This window comes from Aegilops tauschii, chromosome 6, assembly GCF_002575655.3.
Source record: "Aegilops tauschii subsp. strangulata cultivar AL8/78 chromosome 6, Aet v6.0, whole genome shotgun sequence".
Classification (NCBI taxonomy): domain Eukaryota; kingdom Viridiplantae; phylum Streptophyta; class Magnoliopsida; order Poales; family Poaceae; genus Aegilops; species Aegilops tauschii.
Window position 1 is genome coordinate 416976980 of NC_053040.3, and position 12193 is coordinate 416989172.

A 12193-nucleotide genomic window follows, 5' to 3' on the forward strand; every position below is an offset into this window, starting at 1 on the left:
CCAATGGACGCTGAAATGATCCTGAACATCCCACTGTCCCGAGGCGTTCGCAAGATTCCTGGGCATGGGCCCACGAAAAGAAAGGAAATTTTTCAGTAAGATCTGCGTATAAAATGTTGATCACAATGAAATTAAGCAGGGAAGCGTGGCTTGAGGGCCGCGGCGGATCCTCGGATGTTAATGGTGTTGGTAAACGTAGCATGCAATTTCAAAAAAAATCCTATGCTCACGCAAGATCTATCTAGGAGATGCATAGCAACGAGAGCGGGAGAGTGTGTCCATGTACCCTTGTAGACCGAAAGCGGAAGCGTTTCTTAACGCGGTTGATGTAGTCGAACTTCTTCTCATTCCGACCGATCAAGTACTGAACGTACGACACCGCCGAGTTCTACACACGTTCATCTCGATGACGTCCCTCGAACTCTTGATCCAACAAAGTGCCGAGGGAGAGTTCTGTCAGCACAACGGCGTGGTGACGGTGATGGTGAGGTGGTCCGTGCAGGGCTTCACCTAAGCACTACGTGAATATGACCAGAGGCGTAAACTCTGGAGGGGGCGCCGCACACGGCTAACAATATTTGATGTGTGTTCTAGGTGCCCCCTCCCCACGTATATATAGGTGGGAGGGGGAGGGGAACAGCCCTAGGGTGCCCCAAGTAGGAGGAATCCTACTTGGGGGCCTAGTCCAATTCGCCCCCCCCCCTTACCATGTTTTCCGGAGGGAGAAGGAAGGAGGAGGGGGGAGAGAAGGAATGAGGAGGGGGGAGAGAAAGAAGGGGGAGGCCGAATCCCTCCCCTTCCTTTCTCTCTTCCCCCTTTCCTTCCCCTTCCTATTTGGCCTACATGGGGGGCACAGCAGCCCATGTTGGCTGTTGTGTTTCCCCTCTTGGCCCAATAGGCCCATATCTTTGTTTTGGGGCGCCCGAAACCCCTTTCGGTGACCCATTATGTACCCGGTACCCCCGGAACACTTCCGGTGTCAGAATATCATCGTCCTATATATGAATCTTTACCTCTCGACCATTTCGAGACTCCTCGTCATGTCCGTGATCTCATCCGGACTCCGAACAACATTCTGTCACCAAATCACATAACTCATATAATACAAATCGTCATCGAACGTTAAGCGTGCGGACCCTACGTGTTCGAGAACTATGTAGACATGACAGAGACTCTTCTCCGGTCAATAACCAATAGCGGAACCTGGATGCTCATATTGGCTCCCACATATTCTACGAAGATCTTTATCGGTCGAACCGTTATGACAACATACGTTATTCCCTTTGTCATTGGTCTGTTACTTGCCCGAGATTCGATCGTCGGTATCATCATACCTAGTTCAATCTCGTTACCGGCAAGTCTCTTTACTCGTTTTGTAATACATCATCCCGCAACTAACGCATTAGTCACATTGCTTGCGAGGCTTATTATGATGTGCATTACCGAGAGGGCCTAGAGATACCTCTCCGATACTCGGAGTGACAAATCTTAATCTCGATCTATGCCAACCCAACAAACACCTTCGGAGATACTTGTAGAGCATCTTTATAATCACCCAGTTAAGTTGTGACGTTTGATAGCACACAAGGTATTCCTCTGGTATCCGGGAGTTGCATAATCTCATAGTCAAAGGAATATGTATAAGTCATGAAGAAAGCAATAGCAATAAAACTTAACGATCATTATGCTAAGCTAACGGATGGGTCTTGTCCATCACATCATTCTCCTAATCATGTGATCCCGTTCATCAAATGACAACACATGTCCATGGTTAGGAAACTTAACCATCTTTGATTAACGAGCTAGTCTAGTAGAGGCTTACTAGGGACACTGTGTTTTGTCTATGTATCCACACATGTATCAAGTTTCTGGTTAATACAATTCTAGCATGAATAATAAACATTTATCATGATATAAGGAAATATAAATAACAACTTTATTATTGCCTCTAGGGCATATTTCCTTCAGTCTCCCACTTGCACTAGAGTCAATAATCTAGATTACAAAGTAATGATTCTAACACCCATGGAGTCTTGGTGTTGATCATGTTTTGCTCGTGGAAGAGGCTTAGTCAACGGGTCTACCACATTCAGATCTGTATGTATTTTGCAAATCTCTATGTCTCCCTTCTTGACTTGATCACGGATGGAGTTGAAGTGTCTCTTGATCTGTTTGGTTCTTTTGTGAAATCTGGATTCCTTCACCAAGGCTATTGCTCCAGTATTGTCACAAACGATTTTCATTGGACCCGATGCACTAGGTATTACACCTAGATCGGATATGAACTCCTTCATCCAGACTCCTTCATTCGCTGCTTACGAAGCAGCTATGTACTCTGCTTCACACGTAGATCCCGCCACGACGCTTGGCTTGGAAATGCACCAACTAACAGCTCCACCATTCAATATAAATATGTATCCGGTTTGTGACTTAGAATCATCCGGATCAGTGTCAAAGCTAGCATCTACGTAACCATTTACGACGAGCTCTTTGTCACCTCCATAAACGAGAAACATATCCTTAGTCCTTTTCAGGTACTTCAGGATGTTCTTGACCGCTGTCCAGTGATCCACTCCTGGAATACTTTGGTACCACCCTGCTAGACTTATAGCAAGGCACACATCAGGTCTGGTACACCACATAACATACATGATAGAACCTATGGCTGAGGCATAGGGAATGACTTTCATTTTCTCTCTATCTTCTGCAGTGGTCGGGCATTGAGTCTGACTCAACTTCACACCTTGTAATACAGGCAAGAACCCTTTCTTTAACTGATCCATTTTGAACTTCTTCAAATCTTTATCAAGGTATGTGCTTTGTGAAAGTCCAATTAAGCGTCTTGATCTATCTCTATAGATCTTGATGCCCAATATATAAGCAGCTTCACCGAGGTCTTTCATTGAAAAACTTTTATTCAAGTATCCTTTTATGCTATCCAGAAATTCTATATCATTTCCAATCAACAATATGTCATCCACATATAATATTAGAAATGCTACAGAGCTCCCACTCACTTTCTTGTAAATACAGGCTTCTCCAAAAGTCTGTATAAAACGATATGCTTTGATCACCTCATCAAAGCATATATTCCAACTCTGAGATGCTTGTACCAGTCCATAAATGGATCACTGGAGCTTGCACACTTTGTTATCACCTTTAGGATCGACAAAACCTTCTGGTTGCATCATGTACAACTCTTCTTCAAGAAATCCATCAAGGAATGCAGTTTTGACGTCCATTTGCCAGATTTCATAATCATAAAATGCGGCAATTGCTAACATGATTCGCACAGACTTAAGCATCGCTACAGGTGAGAAGGTCTCATCGTAGTCAACTCCTTGAACTTGTCGAAAACATTTCGGGACAAGTCAAGCTTTGTAGATAGTAACATTACCATCAGCGTCAGTCTTCTTCTTGAAGATCCATTTATTCTCTATGGCTTGCCGATCATCGGGCAAGTCACTCCATACTTTGTTCTTATCGGAGTAAATGGTCACGGGTAGCCTAACCGACTCCCCCTGGCTCATTGAAAAATTATCAAGCCATTCAAGCCCTCAAGCATACAAAGCATAGGGCCGCCTTCCCCCGACCGGCTGTCCTAGGGCCGACTCCCAGAAGGCGACCCAACCTCAGAAATCTCCCCCAAGGAAGATACGAGATAGCCGACTCCAGGAAGCCGGCCCCAAGAGGACCGACTCCCAGAAGCCGGCCATGAAGAAAGCCGACTCCCAGAAGCCGGCTATGAAGAAAGCCGGCTCCCAGGAGCCGGCCAAGACTGCGCCTACTAAGACTGTACCCACGTAACGACGATAGGATGGGGCGTGGCCGCAGTACCGCCCGCTACCCCCGAATCCCGGAACAGGCATGGCCACAGGGCGCCGTACGGGCCAGCCATCCCCCGTCCGACGCGGCACTGTAGCCGTGTTGACCTCGACGTCACCCACGACAGGCGCCAGTACGGCCCGTAGGCGGCAGGCCCCTTTTGCCAGAGAGACACCCGAAGGCGGCCTGGCCTCCTCTAGTCGGCCAGGGGTGTGGCCGGCTTCCAATAGCCGGCTACCACCCTCCCTCGAAACATGTGCCTCATTAAGGAGACAAGACGAGGTAAGGCTACAGTGGGAGCCCGCTAGACGGCGACACTGTAGCCACGCTTACCTCAACAAAGCTCTCGTCATCAGAGGCGAGGTGACAGTAACCAGCCGCCGACAAAGCCCCCAAGCGGTGGGGCCGGCCTGTTGGCCAAGAGGCCAGCAGCCGGCGGGACCCACCAGTCGGCGGGCCCCAATGACCAGCGGAGAAGCCGGCGAGCACAGACACTGACGGCTGGGACCCGCGCCCCGCCGGATTACCATTGTACCCCTGGGGGGTAGGCCTATATAAATCCCCCGGGACACCCATGCAAAGGGTTGATCTCATAGAGTTTCACACACCACATAGAGAGAAAAGGAGAGCTAGCCTGGCCCTTCCTCTTCCTCTAGCCAGACAGCTCAAGGAGCACTTGTAGCTACTTGTATTAATCTAGTGATCATGCGGAGACCCCACAGAGCAGGACTAGGGGTGTTATCTCCACGGAGAGCCCCGAACCTGGGTAAGATCCGCCGGCGTGCATGTCTTCGCCTCATCCCGTTTCCAGGCACCGGCGACGTCTTACTGGCTCCCACAATGATAAGCCACCCGTTGGCATATGTCGCACCGACCACCCGACATTTGGCGCCCACCGTGGGGCCAGGTGCACCATCGTCCGGAGATCTGTTCTGGACGGGAACCCTTTTCCTCCCCCGCGAGCGCACCCAGCCTGCTGCACCCGATGGCGCTTGCCCCGACGCGCTGCAAGGCGTTGGCGACGCCTGCGCAGCGAGCTGCCTCGCCGATCTTCTTGGCGAGACTCGCATCTCCGACGAGCCCGCGTCCGACGCGGGCACGGACTACCCCGAGGGTCGCCTTGTCAGCCTCCTCGACCAACTTCACGTCTCCAGCGAGCTTGCTGTAGACTTGGAGTCGGTCGGCTCCACCGACCCGATGCTTGTCGACTCCGACACGGCATCGCTCGACGCCTACCCCTCCGACGTGGTAGTCTTCAACGACCCTCTCCCTCGAGCTGACAGCGGCAGCAGCGCTGTCACTGAGGTGCTGGTCATCAGCCACGTCGCCGACTCGGGCGAGAACGCCCACGACGCCCCGCAAGCGGCGATGCATGACTTGTCCGTCCCCATCCCGGCCGACGCCGACGCCGAGACCCTGGAGGCAGGCCGCCTGGCCCTCATCGCGGAGGGCCAGAAGATAGCCTCCATGAGACGCCTCACCGAGGCCCACCAGCGCGAAGTCGACCGCGCCGCCTTCGGTATGCCGCCTCATGGCGGGCCGAGCCGAGCCGGCCTCGTCAAGAAGCGCGGCGCGGCCATCGCCAGCATGCTGGGGGCAGACCGCCCCGTCTACGCCACACCGCTCGAGAATCTGCGAGCCGCTCAGGCGGCCGCTGAAGAGCTAAATGGGCTGGGGGCTGATGAGCTCCCCTACATGACAAGGCGCATCCAGCAGCTGATCGACGCGGCCGCAGAACGGCATGAAGCCGGCGCCCGCGCTGAGAGTCCTCCCCCACGCCGAGAGCATGCCGCGACATCCCGGTCGCCAACTGCGAGTGGCGCCCGCGCAAGAAAAGACAAGGAGCCGGCTGTTAGCCGCAGCCGGACTCGGATCACCATCGAGCGCGACGCGGAAGGCCGCCCTCGAGCAGTGGAGCGCCAAGTCAATCCGCCTCCTCCCCCGACTCGGGGGGAGAGATATCCCACCCCGCCACCTGTCACACATCTGACTCTCGGTGGCCGACTAGGCCACCGCGAAGGAGTCGGCGAGAACGACGCCCGCCACCGGATCGACCGCCTAGCTCGATCCCTGGCGCTAGAAGAAGAAGACGATGTCGGCCCGCCATGCTTTGGCCCCCGCATCCGCGACGAGCCCTTCCCCAAAGGGTTTTCGCTCCCCAGAGACACGCCCAAGTACAACGGCTCTGTGAAGCCGGAAGATTGGCTCATCGACTACTCCACCGCTGTCAGCATAGCAAATGGCAACAGGCGCGTAGCCGTGAAGTACGTCCCTCTCATGCTGCAAGGCACGGCACGCACCTGGCTCAACAGCCTCAAGCCCTACAGCGTCAACAGCTGGCTGGACTTCACGGAAGTCTTCGTCCGCAACTTCACCAGCACGTACAAGCGGCCTCCCAAGCCCCGCCAGCTCTCCCTATGCGTCCAAGGGCCCGACGAGTCGACCTGCGACTACCTCACGCGGTGGGACGAGCTCCGCAACTCCTGCGAGGGGGTGCACGAGGTGCAGGCCATCGAATACTTCACCAGAGGGTGCCGAGAGGGCACCCTCCTCAAGCACCGACTCCTCTGCGATGAGCCGGCTACCCTCGACGAGCTGCTGGTCATTGCAGACAAGTACGCCACAGCTGACTCCTCGATGAAGACCGAGCTCCGAGTAGGCGCCTCTGGGAAGGTGCTCGCTCCGGCTCCTAAGACGCCGGCTGGCGACTCCAATCGGCGCCCCTACCAGAACGACCACAAGCGCAAGGCCCCTATGCCACCTTCCACCAGTCGGCAGGTGGTCACGGTCGAAGACGAGCAGCCCGAAGAGCGGCCCGCTCCCAAGAAGAAGGGCGGCAGGCCGGCTTGGCAGCCGGCCTTCTCCTACGAGCAGACTCTTGATGCCCCCGCAAGTTCCATAGCGGCGCGAAGCCATCCAACCACACGACCCGAAAGTGCCACTGGCTCACCCGGGTCTCCAAGGGCGAGGGGCTGGTGCCGCCTCCGCCTCCCGGCCCGCCGCCTCCAGCCCCCCAGCAGTCGGCTGCTCGACCAGCAGTCGGAGCCATTCAAGATGAGTTCCTGATGAGCACGCCGCCTACGTTGTCTTCACGAGCCAGGTTGAAGACAAGCGTAGCCGGCGCCGACAGTATCAAGAGGTCAATGCAGTCGCCTCCAACAGCCCCGAGTTCGTGCATTGGTCCGAAAGGCCTATCAACTGGAGCCGGGACGATCACCCAGAAGTGATGCCGTCCCCTGGCTCCTACGCATTGGTGCTGGATGTCACTCTCGCAACAGAGAGGCGGGCTGCCCGATTCTCCCGCGTTTTGATTGATGGCGGGAGCAGTATCAACATACTGTACCGCGACACCATGGAAAAGTTGAACCTCAAGGCGAAGCAGCTCATGCCGAGCCGGACCGTTTTCCATGGCATCATACCCGGCCTGTCCTGTTCCCCGATCGGCAAGATCAAGATGGATGTTCTCTTCGGAGACATGGATATCTTTCGCCGAGAAGCGATCTGGTTCGAGGTAGTGGATCTGGAAAGCCCTTACCACGCTTTGCTCGGCCGACCTACTCTAGCCAAGTTCATGGCTGTGCCCCACTACGCCTACCTGAAGATGAAGATGCCGAGCTTAAAGGGGATCATCACAATGGCCGACGACTACAAGAAGTCCATCGAGTGCGCTGCAGCCAGCAGCCGACTGGCCGAGTCCCTCGTAGTGGCAGAAGAGAAGAAGATGCTGGATCGAGTTGTGGCCATGGCCGGCAAGCAGCCGGCCTTGTCCCCCAACCCCAAGGAGTATGATGCACAGGGCTCCTTCCAGCCGGCCAAGGAGACGAAGAAGATACCTCTGGACCCGGAGAACCCGGAGAGGTTTGCAGTCATTGGTGCAAACCTGGACAGTAAATAGGAAGGCGAGCTCGTCGACTTCCTCCGTGAGAATCGAGACATCTTTGCATGGTCCCCAAAGGACATGCCGGGTGTTCTGAAGGATTTCGCCGAGCACAAATTACACGTCTGAGCGGACGCGAAGCCGGTCAAGCAGCCCCTCCGCAGACTGTCAGAAGAGAAGAGAAGAATCGTAGGAGAAGAGATAGCCCGGCTCCTCGCCGCCGGCTTCATTATGGAAGTGTTTTTCCCAGAGTGGCTTGCCAACCCAGTCTTGGTGTTGAAGAAGAATAACAAATGGCGTATGTGTATAGACTACACTAGCCTCAACAAGGCCTGCCCCAAAGATCCATTTGCTCTGCCATGGATTGATCAAGTAATAGACTCCACAGCCGGATGCGAGCTTTTGAGTTTTTTGGATGCCTACTCAGGATACCACCAGATTAAGTTGGACCCAGCAGACCGCCTGAAGACCGCCTTCATCACACCATTCGGAGCTTTCTGTTACCTGACTATGACATTCGGCTTGAGGAATGCCGGTGCCACTTTTCAGCGTTGCATGCAGAAATGCCTCCGCAAGCAACTCGGCAGAAATGCCCACGTCTACGTAGATGATATTGTGGTGAAGACAGAAAAGCGCGGCACCCTGCTGGAAGACCTCAAAGAAACATTTGCCAACTTGCGCCGATTCCAGGTCAAGCTCAACCCCGAGAAATGCGTGTTCGGAGTACCAGCCGGCCAGCTTCTAGGCTTTCTGATCTCCGAATGCGGCATTGAGTGCAACCCTGTGAAGATCAAGGCCATTGAGAGAATGGAGATTCCCACCAAGTTGCGAGACGTTCAGAAGTTCACCGGGTGCCTGGCCTCCCTAAACCGCTTTATCAGCCGGCTAGGAGAGAAGGCTCTCCCCCTGTACCGACTCATGAAGAAATCCACTCATTTCGAACGGAACGACCAAGCAGACCAAGCCTTCCATGAGTTGAAGAAGATGCTGACCACTCCACCTGTCCTGGCGGCGCCGACTGAGAAGGAGCCCATGCTCCTCTACATTGCCGCAACTAGCCGAGTGGTCAGTACAGTCATCGTGGTCCAGCGCCCAGAAGAAGGCCGAGCCCAGCTAGTCCAGAGGCCGGTATATTATCTAAGCGAAGTACTATCCAGCTCAAAGCAAAACTACCCACACTACCAGATGATGTGCTATGGAGTATACTTCGCCGCCAAGAAACTGAAGCCCTATTTTCAAGAGCATCCCATCACGGTCGTGTGCACCGCCCCGCTTGCCGAGATCATAGGCAGCCGGGATGCATCCGGCCGGGTGGCTAAATGGGCCATTGCGCTTGCACCTTACACAATCTTCTATCAGCCCCGCACCACCATCAAGTCCCAAGCGTTGGCCGACTTCCTCGTCGACTGGGCCGAGACCCAGTACCTACCGCCGGCTCCCGACTCTACTCATTGGCGGATGCACTTCGACGGGTCCAAGATGCGCACCGGCTTGGGAGCCGGCATCGTCCTCACCTCTCCCAAAGGCGACAAGCTCAGATACACGCTGCAAATCTGCTTCGCTGCCTCCAACAACGTGGCCGAGTACGAGGCACTCATACACGGGCTCCGGCTAGCCAAAGAGCTCGGCATACGCCGGATCCTGTGTTATGGCGACTCGGACTTGGTGGTTCAGCAGTCATCTGGCGACTGGGACGCCAGGGATGCAAACATGGCGAGCTATCGATTCCTCGTCCAGCAGATCAGTGGGTACTTCGAAGGGTGCGAGTTCCTTCATGTACCACGGGCCGACAACGACCAAGCAGATGCCCTGGCATGGATCGGCTCCACCCGACAGGCTATACCAACCGGTGTCTCTCTCCAGCGCCTCCTCAAACCATCTATCAAGCCGTCTCCAGAGTCGGACTCTATCTTTGTACCGCCCACCCCTGATGCAGCCGGATCCGACTGGAGGAACCCAGCAGGCGGCTCAAGGACTTCGACAAGCGACCCGGGGACTGCTGTAGTCGCACCCGGCTCGGGGACTTCAGAACCCGGCCCGGGGACTGCAGCGACACAAGAAGCGGTGGCTGACTCCAGCTCCCCACCACCCAACCCACCCACCCGAGTCACAGTGGCCGTACTAACAGTAGAAGAAGTCACAGCTCCATCATAGGCCCAGCCCATCCTCAACTTCCTAGTCAACAGAGAGCTGCCGACTGATGAGATCTCGGCAAGACTAGTGCAACGCCGAGCCGGAGCATATGCAATAATAAACAGAGAACTTGTCAAGCGCAGCGTCACTGGAGTCTTCCAGCGCTGCGTCGAGCCAGAGAAAGGTGTAGCAATCCTCAAAGATATCCACCAAGGCGAATGCGGCCACCACGCAGCCTCAAGATCACTTGTGGCCAAAGCTTTCCGCCATGGTTTCTTTTGGCCGACTACTTTGGAAGATGCCAAAGAGATAGTCAAATACCGCAAAGGATGCCAAGTCTTCAGTTCCAAGCAACAACTGCCGGCTTCTGCACTCAAAACCATCCCCCTCACCTGGCCCTTTGCCGTCTGGGGGCTGGACATGGTGGGCCCATTCAAGACAGCCCGCGGCGGCTTGACACATCTGCTAGTCGCCGTGGACAAATTTACCAAGTGGATCGAAGCGAAGCCGATCAAGAAGCTGAACGGGCCGACTGCCGTGACATTCATTGCCGACATCACTACTCGGTATGGCGTGCTGCACAGCATCATCACCGACAACGGCACAAACTTTGCCAAAGGAGCACTGGCACGTTTCTGCGCGACATAGGGCATCCGACTGGACTTAGCATCCGTTGCCCACCTGCAGTCAAACGGCCAGGTCGAGCGAGCAAATGGACTCATCCTCTCCGGCGTCAAGCCCCGACTGGTCGTACCAGTGGAGCGATCGGCCGGTTGCTGGCTCGATGAGCTGCCGGCTGTCCTCTGGAGTCTGCGTACTACCCCAAACAAGTCAACCGGCTTCAGTCCGTTCTTCCTTGTATATGGTGCCGAGGCTTTCATCCCAACTGACATCGAGTTCGACTCGCCTCGGGTCACCATGTACACGGAGGCGGAGGCCAAGGAAGCGCGAGGACGGCGTCGTCCTGCTGGAAGAAGGCCGACTGTTAGCACTCAGTCGGTCCGCCATCTACCAGCAGGGTTTGCGCCGTTACCACAACCGAAAGGTCAAGCCAAGATCTTTCCAAGAGGGCGACCTTGTGCTTCGGCTGATCCAGCGAACAGCCGGCCAGCACAAGCTCTCGGCCCCTTGGGAAGGCCCTTTCGTCATCAGCAAAGCACTAGGCAACGACTCCTACTACCTGATCGACGCACAAAAACCAAGAGCACGCAAGAGGGATGATTCCGGCAAGGAGTCGGAGCGACCATGGAACGCGAACCTCCTGAGAAGATTTTACAGTTGAAAGCAGTATATACCATGCTACCGTTTTTATTAAATATGAGACAAACGGGCTCCCCGAGGAGCACTCGGGGACTGCCCTCCTTTATCTATGAATGACGAGTGTCATACTCATGAATGTATTATTACATTTGATTTTCTATCTGGCACCGGGTTCGACTAGTCGGCCCGGGGACTAGCCGCCTTAAGTTATATTAAAAGTTCTACCTGAAGTCAGACAAGTAGTGTGCCGGCACCCGAGCCCTCTCTTGTTGAAAGTCGCAGCTCGAAGAACCGACTGTCCGACTGGCAAGAGCCAAAGGTAGAAAGGATGCCCACACGAAAAACGGCTAAGGACTAACGAACCTATATAACGCAAAGACGGCCTCCAACCACGCCTACCGGCTGTCAAAACAGCCGGCTGGCCGGCCTCCCAATCACTTCGCTATAATCCAACAAAGCTAGAGTACTTGCCCTCCCAAGCACTTCCCCAGCCACAAATTGCAGAGCAGCTGTCCGGCTGGGAAGGCGGCAACCAAGGGAGGGCGGCAAAGGAAACAACCGAAGGATGAAAAGCAAAGAACAAGAGAAAGCCAAACGCATGCATAATTATATTTACACATAAGGCCCCAAACAGGCCGGCAGTCAATATAGTTCGAATACACCCCAAGTAGGTGGAATTGTGCAAACTTAACAAAACACTATTCCAAGAATGGTGAAACAGGAAAGTAGAGGCAACAGACTAGACTAAGGGCGCAGCAGGGGAGCCGGGCTGGTCGGGGGAGACGGCGCCGCCGGCTGGAGGAGTGGCCGGCTGGCGGGTCTCGGCTTGATCATCGCCGGCTGCAGGCGGTGCACCCGCGCGTGCCTTGTTGCTGGAGGCACGGTCAAGCTGAGGCTGACCGGCCGCTCCACCATCTGGCGCGGCGTCTTCACCCTCCTCCTCCTCGCCCTCGTCGCTGGAGTCGATCTCCTCCGCCGAGTCCTCGCCGTCTGCCGGGTTCAGCCCGAACCACTCCTCCGGCTGGGCAATGCCATTGTCGTCCACCTCAGGAGCGAAGGCGCTAGTGTCGGTGTAATCGGCAATCGCCGAAGCCCACT